The following is a 20,465-nucleotide window of genomic DNA, read 5'->3' on the forward strand; positions in this document are numbered from 1 at the left end:
TATCTCACATAAATTCAGTTAACTTATGTGCAGCAACCCGAAAAACGAGTTTCTTGTAAATTGATTAAAAATATTACGTTCACTGAAAATACAATAAAAGAATCAGTTTATATTGAAGATTATTTGGAATTTGTTGTTGTTATAGTCATTAGCCCGGAGACTGGTTGGATGCAGCTCTCCACATCATACTATTTTGTCTAAGTCTTACCATATCTCCATAACGAATGCACTTTATACCTGTTTGAGTCGGCGTAAAGCGGATTCAAGCCATGGCCTCCCTGTCCTAAACCCGCCTCCTCCTCCACTCCTCTCTTGCCTCTTTTAGACACTTCCCTCCATTACCAAATTCATGACTGTCTCATTCCATGTGACGTGTATCGTCAACCTGCCCTGTCCTTTAGTTAGATTAGCTCCTCATTAGTTATTCAATCTAACCACCTAATCTACAGCAATCTTCCGTTGCACCAGGTATCAGAAGACCCTGTTCTGATGGCTTGTACTGTGTATTGCCCACCTTTCATTTCAGTATGAGGTCAAGAAATACTTTCAGAAGATAATATCTAACACTTAAATTGATATTCACTCTTAAAAGATTCCTATTTTTCAAGGAAGGTTTTCTTCCTATTGCCAGGCTACATTTTACATCCTCTCCTGACGTCTTGAGATATGGACTTTACAGGAAGTGGGATCCCACATCCGCAGTGCCGATTTAGGAGATTCCTTCCTGGACCTCTTGAAGACTGCATGCGTTACGTGACGTTTAAGAAAACGCTAGTAAAATATCAACGGTTTTCTATAAGGTTAAATGCCTAAAACTGCTTATCTCAGTGCAAGTGAGTTCCGTAAAGCGACACAGTTCACCGTTAATGTAATACGTTTACTGTGTCGTTATTTTAAAAGTTTGTGCTTCGAATAATTTTCTGTTCCTGTCTATTGGATTAAGTGCGAAGGGCAGGTTAATCAGGCAGAGCAGTAGGTTAGTTTTGGCAAGAGTCGATAAGCCATAAGTTTCAGCCTTACTAAATAAAGACGTTTTTAAGATGGGTCTCCATAATGGTTCACTTTGTTACGCCAGCTTTACATGTTGCAAATGAACTTTCTTTTGAGAAAACTTCTCTGAGTGAATCATTAATATGAACAAAGCCGGCCGAAGTGGCCGTGCGGTTAAAGGCGCTGCAGTCTGGAACCGCAAGACCGCTACGGTCGCAGGTTCGAATCCTGCCTCGGGCATGGATGTTTGTGATGTCCTTAGGTTAGTTAGGTTTAACTAGTTCTAAGTTCTAGGGGACTAATGACCTCAGCAGTTGAGTCCCATAGTGCTCAGAGCCATTTGAACCATTTTGAACAAAGTATTTTTTGTTACGTCGCTTCAAGTTGCGCAACACTCGGCACCATAAGTGAGGTGTCAGGTTGGTAAGCGCAATAGTTTTGTTTATACGGGTATGTGATGTAATCATTATGAGCGTGTGTAGGCCTAATGGAAAACTGAAACAACGCGTTGTCACGAAATTTGCTGTTTTTAATGGGTTATCATCATAAGAAATTCATCTAAAGTTGGTGAATATTTATAAGTGCATTGTTTTCAATAATCAAGGAATCTGTAGCTGGATTAATCGATTCTCTAGGGCTACTGTAGGCTATCAAACTTACTTTTCAAATTCACTGTTTGCTGTCCATGGGTATGTCAAACAAGTGCGCAGACTTAGGCCTACTAACGAAGTTTGTCAACTTATGAAGGAGCTGTCACGCTCTTCGTATTGTGTCGCGAGGTATTTTTGACTCTAGTGGCCAACGTACAGGGTGAAATGCACGATACAAACTTCGATATCTACTCCAGTTGGATAACATCTCGAAGTTGTAGGTAATAGTCCGGCAAGCAGCTGGCTGTTGTTTGACAAACTAATTCAAATCGTAAACGGTCAAACTTCCAGTGTCAAATCGAAAACTTTTACCTTGCACTGCAGCATAACTATGTTCTGTAGAAATTAAACTATTTTTTTCTTCTTCCTTTCTCTGTCGGTGGGTCATCTGTTGCAACCATTTAAATGACTATTGGCCGCGAAGTTTTTATCCAGTCTTCTAAAACATAGGCAGTTTACACTCTACAGATGACTTAAATGTATTTAAATAACTATTCTCACTGAATGTAGCGTCGCTAGATTGGTGAAATGCAATCTATTTACGCCACTAAGTGCTGTTCAGTCTGGGAGCAGTTATCTACAGTCAGATTTAAAGTACAGTGGAACCTCGTTTATTTGATTTAGGTCATACGAATTGAAGAAATCTCGGATAACAGACTGGCATGAGTTAAATGCTACAAACACACGCTTGTATTTTTATTTACAGGTAAATATAACGACTTATACATTATTTTCACGTAAATTTTGAACAGGTATTGAAAAAAAACACAGTGAGGTTTCGACACTCAAACAATCCGTACGTGTCTTTTGAAACAGATTATTACGTTGCTTATGTGCAGCACGATATTCAGGCTTTCACCAGAATTACTTTGGCCAAAGTTTGTCTGCCAGGTGTTCCTATAAATCATTATTTTATCCAGCTCTGTAAGCATCACATTGCCGAGATTGAGCCAAACTTCGTCAGCTAATCTGGCGTCAATATCGTCATTGTTTGTAGATCATCAAAAGGCGATAATTTCATCAGAAATGCTACTGTGGTCAGAGTCATTGTCATTTCGCAACCAGTCATTTATGTCATTCACACCCATGTCCAACCATTCTGGAACTTCTGCAACGAACTACGATGGTGCGACTTTTGCCACAAGTTTCTTTATTCAGTGTGCAAACTGAGTCAGAGACTATTCCGGACCAACAAATTCGGCAGCGTTTTCCAAATATTCTCTTTTATTCTTCCTAAGAAGTGTATCTTTTTGTCCGTGGTGTCCACCTTCTTATTTGATGACGTTTTACACCAACTACAACAAACGGGTGCAACACGGCAGAACAGTACCAAAGAGATCCTACGTCCCCGACACAGCTACCGAAGCTATCCCCCCCTCCCCCCCCCCCCAAAAAAATTAGTTTTCTACGAATTTAAGAAATTTTATAATCTTAATAAAATTTTATAATCTTAATAAAATTTTATAATCTTAATAATTATTTCTTAATTTTATAACCTTAATAAAAATTAAGCATAACTGATAATAAAACGCTTTTTCTTTTTACCAAAACGTTAGCAAGATTGTTTCGACGACGCTGCAGAAGTTACACTGGGAAGCCTTTATACATCCGCATACAGTCCCGATCTCCCCTATGCTGTTTCCATATTTCCGGAGTCCTGCACAAAGGGATTCGTGGCCGTCGATTTGCTTCGAAGGGATGCACGCCTGGATACAGTCATAGTTCCATAACCAACTGCAAACATTTTTCCATCATGTCATTGATAGTCTTGTCTCACAGTGGTTATAGCGATTGCTTTTGATATAATAAACATTTTACTTACGTATTTTTTGCCATCTGCCTCATTTTCATTTGAACTGCTTCCGAGAGCTGTTTCTCGCAACCCAGCCTCTTCCCACTTTTCAGCCAGAAAATTCCTCTCTGAAATAGCTCTTCCGACTGATTCTTCCCTTGTTGTTTACGGTTGTCCTTTTCTTTTTCTTCTGTTAGTTGAAATCTATTCCATCATCTTCTTAGGCTACCTGTCCTCACCCAAACGGCATACAGGGCCATACCATCTCACACGTTTTGCTTCGATTGTGTCCACTACAGTGGTGCCGAAGTTCATTCTCTTACGTATGTCATCATTTTTAATTCTATCCCGTAGAGTCAACCCAGAGCAATCTCCAAAATTCAACGCCGCTGACGATAACTTCCTCTTAATTCATTCCATTATTTATCGTGTTTCTGGTCCAAACGTTGCTATATTTTCTACTGTAGTACTGAATATCCTAATCTTCATTTCTGATCTAATACGTGTGCTCCATAACACTACATTTAATTGTTTGGCTGCTTGTCTATCTTGGACATTGCTGTTCTTATTTTCACTTTTCCTGGGCCATCTTTGTTAATAATAACTCACAGGTGATAGGAGTACACAGACTTCACTACCTCAAAATCTTACGTTATGTCTGGATCCACTCCTCCACACCATTTTCTCTAAATTAATGGTTAAGTCCCGTTTCTGATATTCTCTGTGCAACGTTCTAACTATGTAGTTCATGTCATCCTCATCCTCTGCGAAATTGACTTGGTCATCAGAAAATACAAAATGAATAGCGTGTCATCATTTATAGACACACTCATACTACGACAGGAACGTTTCCATATATCGTAATTCAAATGTGTTTTAAAATTGTAGCTGCTATAGCGTATTTTGTCGCTGTCTTTATCGTAACCTTTTGATCACTGGAATATCTCCAGATATTTTCGGACCTATTTGAATTTTGTAAGTTGTGTCACTTTATAAAGCTCTAACAGCTTGAACATAAAAACGACCCACACTGTTCTCCAACATTGTAGTCCACAATTTACAGAGAGGAATGCTATCACAGGCTTTTTTAGGATCAAGCACAACCATATGGGTCTCTAAATTCCTGGCCAATCCTTTTTCCACGAGCTATTTCAGGGAAAGTATATTGTCTGTGCATGATATTCCGGCACAGAACCCGTTCTGTTCTTCTTCCCCCATAATATGTGCTTCGATTGATAGCTCTATGTTTTCCCCATATCATACAAAGACTGAATTTGTTACACTTACTCCTCTACATTTTGAGTATTTTTCCTGTCATGCTTTTTATGTGCGTTGGCTATATGTGATGTTTTCCAATCCTCTGGCAAGCGTTCCCTCCTTAAAAAGTAATTGAAAACATAGGCTATTGGTTCCCTGGCTTATAATGACAAAAAAAATATTGCACACAAGAAGTGACATGTCCCGTTGTAGTAAATATATTAGTATTTGTATAAACTTTCTCAGAAAGAAAGTAAAACGAAATCTGTATCTTAAAAAATGTTTATGTCAGCTACTGTACATTGGTTTTAGTTGATTTTGAATATCTATCATGTTTGACTTATTCCTCATAAATTATTAATTAGAAGTAAAAGAGAAAGGGCTGTAATTGCTTTTTGCTACAGCATCTTCTCATCTACCTTTGAGATCCTACAGTCCGCAGAAATTTTTGCAAGAGCGGCCAAGGTACAAAACTTACCAGTTTTTTTATGTAACTGACGAGGTGAGTTTGAAATGCATCACGCACAAAGAACTAAAACTGACAACTTATCGAAGCTCAAAACATTGATAGTTATCTACTTCGTATTTTTAAGTTTCATTACTTTGGTACCTAAGTGGTAAGCATTTTTCAGAAGTATAGGCAAGACACATTATTTTATTAATTTGAATACGGATGCCACCTTTTTGATTCAGCGATCTGAAATTACATATATTAATGAATCTATGACATCCAAAGAATCTATACCCACATATAAAAGGCCTGTATGTTTACGTATTGATAGACTTTTCTCCATGATCTCCCATTGCTACCCACATGTGAAAAAGTGTATATTGTTTCATTCGTTCGAGATAATACGATACTTGCGAGGTTTCGTCATTCTCACTTTAATAACGACGTGTAATATCAACCAGATCAGTTTTTAATCTCTCAGAGCGTTTTCTTCAATCACGCTACATTGACAATCAACAGAGACACAAAGAAAAAATCCAGATCGACTCAAAGATATAAATGCTTTCAACTAACAAATGAATAATCGAACGATACACTGTAATGATTTCGGATAAATATTTCGACCATTCTTCGTGAGTATAATTCTTTTCATAATTTAGTGCGTTTTCGTCAATCATTTAGCTTATTCTTCTTTTGCATCGTTCTTTCGTGAGTATAATCCTCATCATACCTCTATCAGTTACTGTGGACGATTTAATATTTCTCATTACATTATTTCGTTTTCAGGCAAAATGCCGAAGGGTAAAACTGAGTTCACACTCTCTTATGTGAATTCGCAACGAAGGAAAATAGCTCGAAGGAACGAAACAGACGGGGGAAGAGAAGTGACACTTACGGAAATGCGTGCATCAGTGCCATCCACAATTACTCGCTTCCACCCATCACGGTATGGATGAAACACGTTTAGGACTCTATCACCACTATATTACACCGTGAATGAAACAATAAAAACTTTTTCACATATACGGTAAATTTCTTAAGTCATATATTACTTAGCTGTACTTAAGAGTATTTCTTGCTCCATATTTCGCAAATTTTTGCCCCCACACTCACCCACTGCCACGCATCGCGACCAAACTACCTTATTAACAGGATAATAGCATTAACAATATCCTTAATGAGAACTACGGCTGTATGCGTCTCATATCTAGAATGGTGCTCATGCGTTCTCCCACGACATATATTATGACTCGACCAACGCTGGGTTTCTCAGCTAATATGAAACAAATAAGAGGATATTTACAAAAAAAAGGTCATACTCCCATAAGATTAGGTTGAAACAAAAAACTGAAGATCTGAAACAGGAAAAGAAGTGCACATTAATGCCCCTCGAAATGGAGAAACAGGGAGTAAACTTTAAAAAGGCTTCCACATCCCTGATATCATCTATAACACTTGCAACCTCCCGGCTATATTTGTTTCTACATGAAATTTAGCCCAAATTTACCTCCCACTCTACAAAAATCTTCATATTACCAAAACTAAGTCTCCACAAACTATTATCCAACTTAAAATTCGTATGCTAACATTTGACTAAACAGAATCAAATTTGAACCGAACTATAACTGATCTGAATGCAATTTGTCTTTATATTAAATGCACGACTGAAGTAAAACAATTATTTGGCCCTAATCAAAATTTCCACTTACACTCTTGACGATATTGTTGCAGACTTCTCGAAAGCACAACAGCAAACAGCAAGCAGGCAGCGGCTAAGCTAGATTTCTGTTTCTAAATACACATTCCAACTGTTGCATGTACGAGTAGTAAGCGTAATGACAGAAAGTGAGATGGAGAGAGTAACTATTCCTATGAAATTACATCGGCACGTCTCTGTAACGGTTCGTATTCATCTTGACTACAGGTCAGTCCATAAACTGCAGCCACACCAAGGAATCGGCATGATTTCCCATCCGTGAACAAAATGACAAGTAAGAAAATCCAAAATATGTAGTAAAGTTTCAATATTTCTCGTCGCGGTAGGCAATTTTAAACCTGCAGTTTGATGGAGTCTCAGACGATTATTATTAGAAATTGGAGAGAATTCTGTACAGAATTAAAATAATTAAAATGCTGTGCCCAGATCCCAGGAGGGGACAATTTCTCCCTCTTGCCGCCCCTCCCCCTCCTCCCTTACCGCCTTGTGGAAACGTAGCAAACGAAAAGCGACACGCATTCAACGCCGAGAGAGGTATCTTGGTAGTCAACTGAAATGATTTCAGTGAGTACATTTTCAAGGTATGACGTGATAAGTTTGAAGTTCTTGCCCGGACGGATAAAATTGCACCTCTTTAAAGAAACATTGACATATGCTGGCCATAATTTAACTTAAGAATACGTTTTCTACACACTTAGAGACGCCATAGAGATCCATAGCATAAGTGGCTTCCAGATTTTTTACGTGCTTTTTGTAGGAGATAGTGACTACAAGTCGTTCTTCTATGGCTGCCCAGAGTGGAGCGCCGAGGCAGCTAAGTCCCGACATTATTTTTCGCAAAAACTACTCTACTTTGGACCTTAAGCTAATTTAAACCAATCTTTATATAGGCGAAAGCTATGTTTGAGTTTTAAATACTGACTCCGCAATGGAAGTAGCGCTCATAGTGCCGGCCGAAGTGGCCGTGCGGTTAACGGCGCTGTAGTCTGGAACCGCAAGACCGCTACGGTCGCAGGTTCGAATCCTGCCTCGGGCATGGATGTTTGTGATGTCCTTAGGTTAGTTAGGTTTAACTGGTTCTAAGTTCTAGGGGACTAATGACCTCAGCAGTTGAGTCCCATAGTGCTCAGAGCCATTTGAACCATTTGAGCGCTCATAGCAAGACGTACTTTATCTTGGCGAGCTGAGGGCCCAATCTGGTTGCGGCGCTGCTCAGCAATGTGTAAAACTTTCAATCCGCGTAAAAAAAAAAAAAAAAAAAAAAAAAAAAAAAAAAAAAAAAAAAAATAAATGTGACACGAGTGAAAGGATACGTTGGTACCCGTAGAAGTAAACACCTCCCAGTACATAAAGGTCTTAAAACGAGCCAGTTGCGAGACGCTCAGGAATGTTGCCTTGAGTCCATTTCGTGCCAAAACATGCTTCAGCGACTGCACTACAAGCAGTTGCCTAAGCGATCTGTTGCTATGATGCTTGTAACCTCCCCCCTCACTTATCGACCTTAATGACAGTGAAAAATTAAACCGCGTGTACCTAATGGAAATTTGGGAAAAGCAATCGTCACCGAAGTTAATCTGTCGGTAAAGAGGGAGGAAAGGGTTACATCTAAATGAAAGAAAAAATGCAAATGAAACTGGTGGAAATTAATTTTGAAAAGGGGGTAAAGTTAATGAAGAAAGTAAATGTGCGGCCGTTACGTTAACAATTAACTAGCGGTAATTAGATGTTTGAGATTTGGGGTAAATCACGGTCGCCAGTCCTATGGACAATTACTATAATAACTGAAAAAGAAAGGTTATTACACATATAATTAGCACTAGAAGCGTGGCAACTGAAGGTTGACACGTGTAGTGTGAAAACTGAAAGTTTGTCAGAAGTAATAAATTTCGCTACACTTAATTTAGCAAAAGAATTAATGAAACCGGAAAATCGAAAGTTAATTTAGTGACTGAAGTTAATAGTGAGCTTTCTTTCTGAAGCACATCGACATTCAGTAAAATAAGGTTAGTCTTGGACTACCTCAACAATCATTTCAAAAGCTACTTAAATCTACGCAATTTAGAAATAAGAGAATTAACTTTGAACTTGAATTAAATGATTCTGAACAATTAACAATAGTAAAATTTAGTACGTACCAAGCTGAGCTGCAGTCACAGGTAACTAAAATACGGTAACAAAACTCGCACTCTTAATTTGTGCTCTGTAACCTAAATATTGTAGCCAGCTACTGAACTTTGAAATTAAAGCAGTGAAATCTAATTATATTATTTTAATGCTGGCGTTTGAATTTCAACGACACTCGGGTTCATTTCGGAAAAGGAAGGGACCCTGCTTGGCAATGCAATTGGGACAATGAGCAACAAAGGTTCATGCTAAGTTGCTGTAATTTTGCGAGGCAAATGGAACAATTTGAAAAGCTGAGGTCTACCATACAGTTCTGAAACTTTACGTGCTTTTAGTCTTCCTTGTTGGTTGATTGAAGGTTTGAAGCCGTCGATCGAGGAGGTGGCGACAGTCACTCATTGTCGGTCGTCGCTGTTGCAGAAGCTGGATGTTGGCGAGCCTTCTTCTCGACACGGTCACCAGGCGAAACGGGCTCTTGATGTGCGCCAGCTAATGCTTCCCGTCCGCGACACCATGTCAGAAACTATCATCGCGAGTCGAGCGCAATTACATGCTGCCAAACCCCGAAAGCGCGGCAACTCGCGGGAGCGTCACACAACACCTGCTCCACTCGCTACTCCCGCCAGACTCTCACTGCCCGCGCCCCACGCGGCAGAGTTTACACTCCCAAAGATCCTACACACTTTGATTCTTCACACGACCCATCGATGTAATCGTTCGATAGCAGTTTTCCCTAGGCAAGACCCAGCGCAAAAATACAAATAATATTTACGAAACAAACCAATTATACATCGACATAAGTGCATAAATATATATATACAAACAGTAAAACAATTACAATATATAAAGAGACAGAAATGTCATATCTTGAGGTAACAAAACAAGGAAAAAAAATAATAGTACAATAGATGAAAATAGGAGGATATGCATTTCCGGCGTTACATGTGCCCCACATTGTCTGAGGATGTTCGTGTAACGTAAACAGACTCAGAAAATGTCCCAAAAAAGAAACAGCAGAAATGCATATGCTCAAAACATCAACAAAAGTTAGCATTCGTCTAATTAACCATAAATCAATTTTTCGACCATAATAATTGAGTTGAGACACTCCTAATCTCATTCCACTCTGTCACCTTGCACAAAATAAAACAGGTTGACAACATATTAAAATTCATAGAAAATATAGAAAATGGTTTAGCTATTCCAAAATCATTAAAATTCGTAACACTATGAGAAATGGAATACTATTTGCAAAATTAATTAGATTGCATGGTCATAAAAACAGGTAGATCAAAATACGCAAATAAATAATTAAATAGACTACACATTTTATATAACCTTTTCATAATTAATATTCTCGTCACGAGAATCTACTTAACGCTAAACAAGAAAATAATATTCAGTAGATCGAAAAAAAAAACATAAGTATTGACAGCAGAATTCTTTCACATCATCTGTCCGGGAAGAAAAACAATTCCGCCTTCCGTACTCGCAAGTACAAAGAATGCCGACAGCTGCACAAGAGCCGACAGCGGCACCGCCTCGCCAGTATTGTTGCGCCCGCCTGTGCGGCACGCTTGATCTCACTCGCCTGTGTAACGGCATTTCCAGAACGTCCGTTTCACTGAATTCTTTCGGAAAAACTCACTCCCGAGTAATCTCAAGGAGTCCATTAACACTATCACAGTGGATAACTCAACACTGTCCATCATCACACCCATGTACTAGCCTGAAACTTAAAACAGCGTCTAAGTACATCGGCAATGACTAGTAGAACACATATTCATGGAATCTTACAGCTAGTTACAAAACCATATTTACATTGCTTAATCTACTGTGACTCAGCTGAAAACTTAAAACTAGCAGCTTGGATTTTTAAATTGATTAATATTCAGTAACTCTTAAATCATTTAATCAACATAAATTACTTATTAATTACAACTTCTTTAATGTCCTCTTGGTCAGGCAAAAGCATGGCAATCTAGCAAATTGTTAAATCTTACACTCTATTTTTCATACTGTACAAATTACCCTATCTGTGGTACTAATCAATCCTTGGTTGGTACAATTTCAGGTCTACAATGTTTCGTATACCTAATAGCTTTCCAGAGCTTGGATACTCTAAGCAGTAAGCATTTGTGTGAGGTATACCAATGACTTTATATGGTCCATTATAAACAAACTTAAATTTAGAGATTTCATTGTCTATCTCGCTCGATTTCTCATGAGCTTTTACAAGTACTAAGTCTCCGATCGCAAACTTAGCAAAACGCGCTTTAGCGTCATGACGACGTATGCGAGCATCGGCTTTAAGCTTCATTACTTCTCGCAAACGATCTTTTTTCACACCAATACTAATGTCAATCCGTGGAGGGACTTTGATTATCTCTTCCAATTCACTTTCTATACTTTTTCCAATGCCGAAATTCTTCACATTACAGTAGTTCAGATTCATACCTACGTCAATAGCATCCGGCCAGTTAACAATGTGTATAGGCTGGTATTGCCTATGCACACAGTCTCCTGCCTCGTCAAAACTAACTACCATTGTTTTATCTAGTGACATACATGTCAAAGTTTTGCTTTCGCAGTTAATCACTGCACGGTACTTTAATAGCCAATCTAACCCGATAATTACTTCCGTAGTTAAGTCTGGCACGACGACAAACTCTTGTTCAAATCGTGCCCCACATATCTCGAAGTTGACAAAAATCTGTTTTGTGACCGGTTTACTGGCCTTCCCAGTACCACCGATAATTTTCACTCCTGTTACTGGCATAACTACGATGCCAGGCCTGTCTTTCAGTAACTCAAATATTTTCCCGGATACAGCACTCAATTCTGCACCGGTGTCAATCAACACGTTTAGTTGTAGGTCGTGCATATTAACAGACACTATTATCTGTCGACACTTGTCCTCGACTGTTTCTTTATTTTCCCACAGTAAATCCTCGTCTATATCCAGGTCATTCCAGAAAAAACCATCCGGCTTTGATCCTAAATCCGGTTTATCTGGCGGCTTTTTCAGCCTCTGTTCACATACAGTTTTAATTTCAACACGTTTGTCCTGATGCTTAGTCTGTAGCGTCGCCCCCAATACCGAAACCTTTTCCTGTAACTCGTCAACTAGTGAGTGTTGCTTTGCTATCAATTCACTAATTGTCACCTTCGTTGATTCCTCTTTAATCAGATTGATCTCATCTGCCAATCTACCTGGAGACATGTGCCCAGTAGTATCTGCAATTACTTCCTCTAGATCTGCGCAACCCACACTGTTATCTTCTGACCGTTCAATGTCAGCTCTAACCTAATACACGCTGTAATCTACGTGCTTTTCTACCAATCGTGTTCGGCTATCACTAAAATTTTCGTAATCTTTCTCCTTAATACTCTCGCAATGTTTAAACTGGATGTTCGCGTCGGATGGGTCGGCTACTTCTACCATTACAACTTTCGGTAAAGTCTGCCGGTTAGGGCCAGAACTTTCCGTTACTATTTCAACATTCAACTCCTGCGGGACGAAACACGACGCATCTTGCTCGTGCTCCCCATTAACATCAACTATTTCTAGTAAAGTCTGCCGGTTAGGGCCAGAACTTTCTATCACTTCACAATCACTATCTTCCTGCGGGACGAGACGCGGCAAATCCTGCCCGCGCTCCCCATAAACACTTCTCCCGTACAGGCCCCTATAATCTCTTAGTTCGTCGTATAAGCGACCGAACTGCCTTAACCAGACCTCATCCCTCTCTGCATCCCCTCGCTCGATGACGGACGTTTTATCCGACATCTGACCTTCTTTCAACACTTGCGAATCATTCTTAAACTCAATCTCCAGTTCCGCTGTGGGTATTACAGCTGCCACTTTATAATCGATTTCCGGAACACAACTTAAATTGTTCTCACTGACAGTGAATGTATTTTCTACTGCCGTGTATACAGCTGATCTACTACTTGTGGGCGCACTCCTTTCTCCTAACACTGGCACACTCTCCCGCCGTTGATTATTCCATACGGAATTTTCATAACGACGACACCTGGGTTTTCTCCTGTTATTGGGCCGCCAAAATTTCTCCACGACCGGTCGGCCCCTCACCGGCGCGGCTAATGGTTTCCCTGTCTCGTCCCAGCAGATACGCTCCCCGGATACTGCTGAGGCGGCTGGTCACACCCTCTGGCGTTATTACTATTCTGGGCAGCCCGTATCACGCTAGTATGATACTGGTTTCCGTCATTCCGGTTATTATTTGCATTGTACCGATTGTTATTACGGTCCGAACCATTATTGTTATTGCTGCCATGGTTGCGGTATGCATTATTCCCATGGTTATCGTTGGTGTGGTTGCTGTGGTACCCGTTGTTGTTACCACGGCCTCTACCACTGTCGCAATTATTGCGCCAATTGTCCTCGTCCTCCACTCTTTCCAGGAAATCATTTATTGTCCTGTAATTGCTTCCTACGTAGCGTTTTGTATCATCTGGAAGCTTTTTGTAGAGTTCCCAGACTATTTCGGATTCCGTGCGGCGATCACGCAAATATTCCAACTTGCGGATCCAGCCCTCACAAAACTCCTTCATCGAGCCGCGCGAATTCGCATCGAAAGGCCTCGATACGACAAATTCGCGCCAGACACTTCGCTGTTTTTGCTCTGACCAGTATACAGCCAGAAACAAATTTTTAAACTCGTCAGAAGTCAGGTTCGTAATGTTGAGGTTTAGGCCCCAACGCTTGGCATCACCAGCCAACACATCAATAACCGCATTAATTTTTCTCTCATTAGTCCATGAGCTGGGTAAAACTCTTTCACAATTTTTAATGAAATCCGTCGGGTGTATACCGCCTTTTTTCAAGGGGTCGAACCGCTCCTCTTTCGTCAACAACTCCGAACTATGTGCACAGATTGGCACATAGCTCTGTTTTTCGTCAAGTTTCCCTTCTAATTCCGACACCCTCGTAATCACTTGGCAAGTGGTTGTCGCAAGCGTTTCCACTTCCCTCTTTTTCTCTTCGCAGGTGTTAGCCTGCTTCGTCACTTTGGTATCTACTTCGGATACTAAAGCCTTTAAAGTTTCCACCTTCTGTTGATCCTCTTTTCTCACTAATTGAATTTGTTCCGTCACCTTATTCTCGATGATCGGAGCAACTGCGTCTCCTACACTTTTCTCGATTCTGCTAATTTCGGAATCAAAACGAGTATTTATGCTCGCAATTTCCGCCTGAACGCCTATCATTTCCTGTTTAAGGTTACCGATTTCGGTATTAATCACGACAAAATCGTCTTTGATTTTATCAACTTTTGTGTTAACAACTTCAACATTGTTGTTAACAACATTGATAGCTTTGTTCTGATTGTCTAGCATTCGTTCAATTTTTTTAGACTGAGCTACTTGCTTGGCAGCCTGAGCTGCTTGCTCGGCAGCCTGAGCTTCTAGCTTGGCAGCCTGATCTTTAATTTCTGCCGATTGACTCTTGATTTCGTTAATCAAAACATTCAATAAATCAGTTAAATTCCCGGAAACCACCGGTTTTACTTCCGTAGCGGCTTCCTCTTTCATTGTCCCCCCGTATTCGTCATCAAGGGATTCAGATTTGATTTTCACTTCCGATTCCGAAACATTTTCTAAAGTCTGGAATTCCATTTCTGCTCTTTGTTGCGTTTCGGCGGTCGCATCTTTCATGCTAGCCGCCTGCCCCGGAACAATGGGTACCGCTGTGCGCGTTTCCCACTGTTCGACCGATTGTTCCGTATCCAAGTCTACCAAATTTTGGTAATTGTTGCCTTCACTCATTTTAATAATTTTCAATATAAATGCAAAATCTCAACTGTAATTATGATTCCTCACACGAATATTCTCGCTGACGTATCGACCATTTCGTAACCAGTACTTTGTTACGAGATTTGCAAAATGCAAAATTCGTGTCCAGAACAACCTCAAATTTGAAGATTGTCCTGTCACGGTCGCCACGTGTAACCTCCCCCCTCACTTATCGACCTTAATGACAGTGAAAAATTAAACCACGTGTACCTAATGGAAATTTGGGAAAAGCAATCGTCACCGAAGTTAATCTGTCGGTAAAGAGGGAGGAAAGGGTTACATCTAAATGAAAGAAAAAATGCAAATGAAACTGGTGGAAATTAATTTTGAAAAGGGGTAAAGTTAATGAAGAAAGTAAATGTGCGGCCGTTACGTTAACAATTAACTAGCGGTAATTAGATGTTTGAGATTTGGGGTAAATCACGGTCGCCAGTCCAATGGACAATTACTATAATAACTGAAAAAGAAAGGTTATTACACATATAATTAGCACTAGAAGCGTGGCAACTGAAGGTTGACACGTGTAGTGTGAAAACTGAAAGTTTGTCAGAAGTAATAAATTTCGCTACACTTAATTTAGCAAAAGAATTAATGAAACCGGAAAATCGAAAGTTAATTTAGTGACTGAAGTTAATAGTGAGCTTTCTTTCTGAAGCACATCGACATTCAGTAAAATAAGGTTAGTCTTGGACTACCTCAACAATCATTTCAAAAGCTACTTAAATCTACGCAATTTAGAAATAAGAGAATTAACTTTGAACTTGAATTAAATGATTCTGAACAATTAACAATAGTAAAATTTAGTACGTACCAAGCTGAGCTGCAGTCACAGGTAACTAAAATACGGTAACAAAACTCGCACTCTTAATTTGTGCTCTGTAACCTAAATATTGTAGCAAGCTACTGAACTTTGAAATTAAAGCAGTGAAATCTAATTATATTATTTTAATGCTGGCGTTTGAATTTCAACGACACTCGGGTTCATTTCGGAAAAGGAAGGGACCCTGCTTGGCAATGCAATTGGGACAATGAGCAACAAAGGTTCATGCTAAGTTGCTGTAATTTTGCGAGGCAAATGGAACAATTTGAAAAGCTGAGGTCTACCATACAGTTCTGAAACTTTACGTGCTTTTAGTCTTCCTTGTTGGTTGATTGAAGGTTTGAAGCCGTCGATCGAGGAGGTGGCGACAGTCACTCATTGTCGGTCGTCGCTGTTGCAGAAGCTGGATGTTGGCGAGCCTTCTTCTCGACACGGTCACCAGGCGAAACGGGCTCTTGATGTGCGCCAGCTAATGCTTCCCGTCCGCGACACCATGTCAGAAACTATCATCGCGAGTCGAGCGCAATTACATGCTGCCAAACCCCGAAAGCGCGGCAACTCGCGGGAGCGTCACACAACACCTGCTCCACTCGCTACTCCCGCCAGACTCTCACTGCCCGCGCCCCACGCGGCAGAGTTTACACTCCCAAAGATCCTACACACTTTGATTCTTCACACGACCCATCGATGTAATCGTTCGATAGCAGTTTTCCCTAGGCAAGACCCAGCGCAAAAATACAAATAATATTTACGAAACAAACCAATTATACATCGACATAAGTGCATAAATATATATATACAAACAGTAAAACAATTACAATATATAAAGAGACAGAAATGTCATATCTTGAGGTAACAAAACAAGGAAAAAAAATAATAGTACAATAGATGAAAATAGGAGGATATGCATTTCCGGCGTTACATGTGCCCCACATTGTCTGAGGATGTTCGTGTAACGTAAACAGACTCAGAAAATGTCCCAAAAAAGAAACAGCAGAAATGCATATGCTCAAAACATCAACAAAAGTTAGCATTCGTCTAATTAACCATAAATCAATTTTTCGACCATAATAATTGAGTTGAGACACTCCTAATCTCATTCCACTCTGTCACCTTGCACAAAATAAAACAGGTTGACAACATATTAAAATTCATAGAAAATATAGAAAATGGTTTAGCTATTCCAAAATCATTAAAATTCGTAACACTATGAGAAATGGAATACTATTTGCAAAATTAATTAGATTGCATGGTCATAAAAACAGGTAGATCAAAATACGCAAATAAATAATTAAATAGACTACACATTTTATATAACCTTTTCATAATTAATATTCTCGTCACGAGAATCTACTTAACGCTAAACAAGAAAATAATATTCAGTAGATCGAAAAAAAAAACATAAGTATTGACAGCAGAATTCTTTCACATCATCTGTCCGGGAAGAAAAACAATTCCGCCTTCCGTACTCGCAAGTACAAAGAATGCCGACAGCTGCACAAGAGCCGACAGCGGCACCGCCTCGCCAGTATTGTTGCGCCCGCCTGTGCGGCACGCTTGATCTCACTCGCCTGTGTAACGGCATTTCCAGAACGTCCGTTTCACTGAATTCTTTCGGAAAAACTCACTCCCGAGTAATCTCAAGGAGTCCATTAACACTATCACAGTGGATAACTCAACACTGTCCATCATCACACCCATGTACTAGCCTGAAACTTAAAACAGCGTCTAAGTACATCGGCAATGACTAGTAGAACACATATTCATGGAATCTTACAGCTAGTTACAAAACCATATTTACATTGCTTAATCTACTGTGACTCAGCTGAAAACTTAAAACTAGCAGCTTGGATTTTTAAATTGATTAATATTCAGTAACTCTTAAATCATTTAATCAACATAAATTACTTATTAATTACAACTTCTTTAATGTCCTCTTGGTCAGGCAAAAGCATGGCAATCTAGCAAATTGTTAAATCTTACACTCTATTTTTCATACTGTACAAATTACCCTATCTGTGGTACTAATCAATCCTTGGTTGGTACAATTTCAGGTCTACAATGTTTCGTATACCTAATAGCTTTCCAGAGCTTGGATACTCTAAGCAGTAAGCATTTGTGTGAGGTATACCAATGACTTTATATGGTCCATTATAAACAAACTTAAATTTAGAGATTTCATTGTCTATCTCGCTCGATTTCTCATGAGCTTTTACAAGTACTAAGTCTCCGATCGCAAACTTAGCAAAACGCGCTTTAGCGTCATGACGACGTATGCGAGCATCGGCTTTAAGCTTCATTACTTCTCGCAAACGATCTTTTTTCACACCAATACTAATGTCAATCCGTGGAGGGACTTTGATTATCTCTTCCAATTCACTTTCTATACTTTTTCCAATGCCGAAATTCTTCACATTACAGTAGTTCAGATTCATACCTACGTCAATAGCATCCGGCCAGTTAACAATGTGTATAGGCTGGTATTGCCTATGCACACAGTCTCCTGCCTCGTCAAAACTAACTACCATTGTTTTATCTAGTGACATACATGTCAAAGTTTTGCTTTCGCAGTTAATCACTGCACGGTACTTTAATAGCCAATCTAACCCGATAATTACTTCCGTAGTTAAGTCTGGCACGACGACAAACTCTTGTTCAAATCGTGCCCCACATATCTCGAAGTTGACAAAAATCTGTTTTGTGACCGGTTTACTGGCCTTCCCAGTACCACCGATAATTTTCACTCCTGTTACTGGCATAACTACGATGCCAGGCCTGTCTTTCAGTAACTCAAATATTTTCCCGGATACAGCACTCAATTCTGCACCGGTGTCAATCAACACGTTTAGTTGTAGGTCGTGCATATTAACAGACACTATTATCTGTCGACACTTGTCCTCGACTGTTTCTTTATTTTCCCACAGTAAATCCTCGTCTATATCCAGGTCATTCCAGAAAAAACCATCCGGCTTTGATCCTAAATCCGGTTTATCTGGCGGCTTTTTCAGCCTCTGTTCACATACAGTTTTAATTTCAACACGTTTGTCCTGATGCTTAGTCTGTAGCGTCGCCCCCAATACCGAAACCTTTTCCTGTAACTCGTCAACTAGTGAGTGTTGCTTTGCTATCAATTCACTAATTGTCACCTTCGTTGATTCCTCTTTAATCAGATTGATCTCATCTGCCAATCTACCTGGAGACATGTGCCCAGTAGTATCTGCAATTACTTCCTCTAGATCTGCGCAACCCACACTGTTATCTTCTGACCGTTCAATGTCAGCTCTAACCTAATACACGCTGTAATCTACGTGCTTTTCTACCAATCGTGTTCGGCTATCACTAAAATTTTCGTAATCTTTCTCCTTAATACTCTCGCAATGTTTAAACTGGATGTTCGCGTCGGATGGGTCGGCTACTTCTACCATTACAACTTTCGGTAAAGTCTGCCGGTTAGGGCCAGAACTTTCCGTTACTATTTCAACATTCAACTCCTGCGGGACGAAACACGACGCATCTTGCTCGTGCTCCCCATTAACATCAACTATTTCTAGTAAAGTCTGCCGGTTAGGGCCAGAACTTTCTATCACTTCACAATCACTATCTTCCTGCGGGACGAGACGCGGCAAATCCTGCCCGCGCTCCCCATAAACACTTCTCCCGTACAGGCCCCTATAATCTCTTAGTTCGTCGTATAAGCGACCGAACTGCCTTAACCAGACCTCATCCCTCTCTGCATCCCCTCGCTCGATGACGGACGTTTTATCCGACATCTGACCTTCTTTCAACACTTGCGAATCATTCTTAAACTCAATCTCCAGTTCCGCTGTGGGTATTACAGCTGCCACTTTATAATCGATTTCCGGAACACAACTTAAATTGTTCTCACTGACAGTGAATGTATTTTCTACTGCCGTGTATACAGCTGATCTACTACTTGTGGGCGCACTCCTTTCTCCTAACACTGGCACACTCTCCCGCCGTTGATTATTCCATACGGAATTTTCATAACGACGACACCTGGGTTTTCTCCTGTTATTGGGCCGCCAAAATTTCTCCACGACCGGTCGGCCCCTCACCGGCGCGGCTAATGGTTTCCCTGTCTCGTCCCAGCAGATACGCTCCCCGGATACTGCTGAGGCGGCTGGTCACACCCTCTGGCGTTATTACTATTCTGGGCAGCCCGTATCACGCTAGTATGATACTGGTTTCCGTCATTCCGGTTATTATTTGCATTGTACCGATTGTTATTACGGTCCGAACCATTATTGTTATTGCTGCCATGGTTGCGGTATGCATTATTCCCATGGTTATCGTTGGTGTGGTTGCTGTGGTACCCGTTGTTGTTACCACGGCCTCTACCACTGTCGCAATTATTGCGCCAATTGTCCTCGTCCTCCACTCTTTCCAGGAAATCATTTATTGTCCTGTAATTGCTTCCTACGTAGCGTTTTGTATCATCTGGAAGCTTTTTGTAGAGTTCCCAGACTATTTCGGATTCCGTGCGGCGATCACGCAAATATTCCAACTTGCGGATCCAGCCCTCACAAAACTCCTTCATCGAGCCGCGCGAATTCGCATCGAAAGGCCTCGATACGACAAATTCGCGCCAGACACTTCGCTGTTTTTGCTCTGACCAGTATACAGCCAGAAACAAATTTTTAAACTCGTCAGAAGTCAGGTTCGTAATGTTGAGGTTTAGGCCCCAACGCTTGGCATCACCAGCCAACACATCAATAACCGCATTAATTTTTCTCTCATTAGTCCATGAGCTGGGTAAAACTCTTTCACAATTTTTAATGAAATCCGTCGGGTGTATACCGCCTTTTTTCAAGGGGTCGAACCGCTCC

The sequence above is a fragment of the Schistocerca americana genome, chromosome 1 (genome assembly GCF_021461395.2).
Source record: "Schistocerca americana isolate TAMUIC-IGC-003095 chromosome 1, iqSchAmer2.1, whole genome shotgun sequence".
Classification (NCBI taxonomy): domain Eukaryota; kingdom Metazoa; phylum Arthropoda; class Insecta; order Orthoptera; family Acrididae; genus Schistocerca; species Schistocerca americana.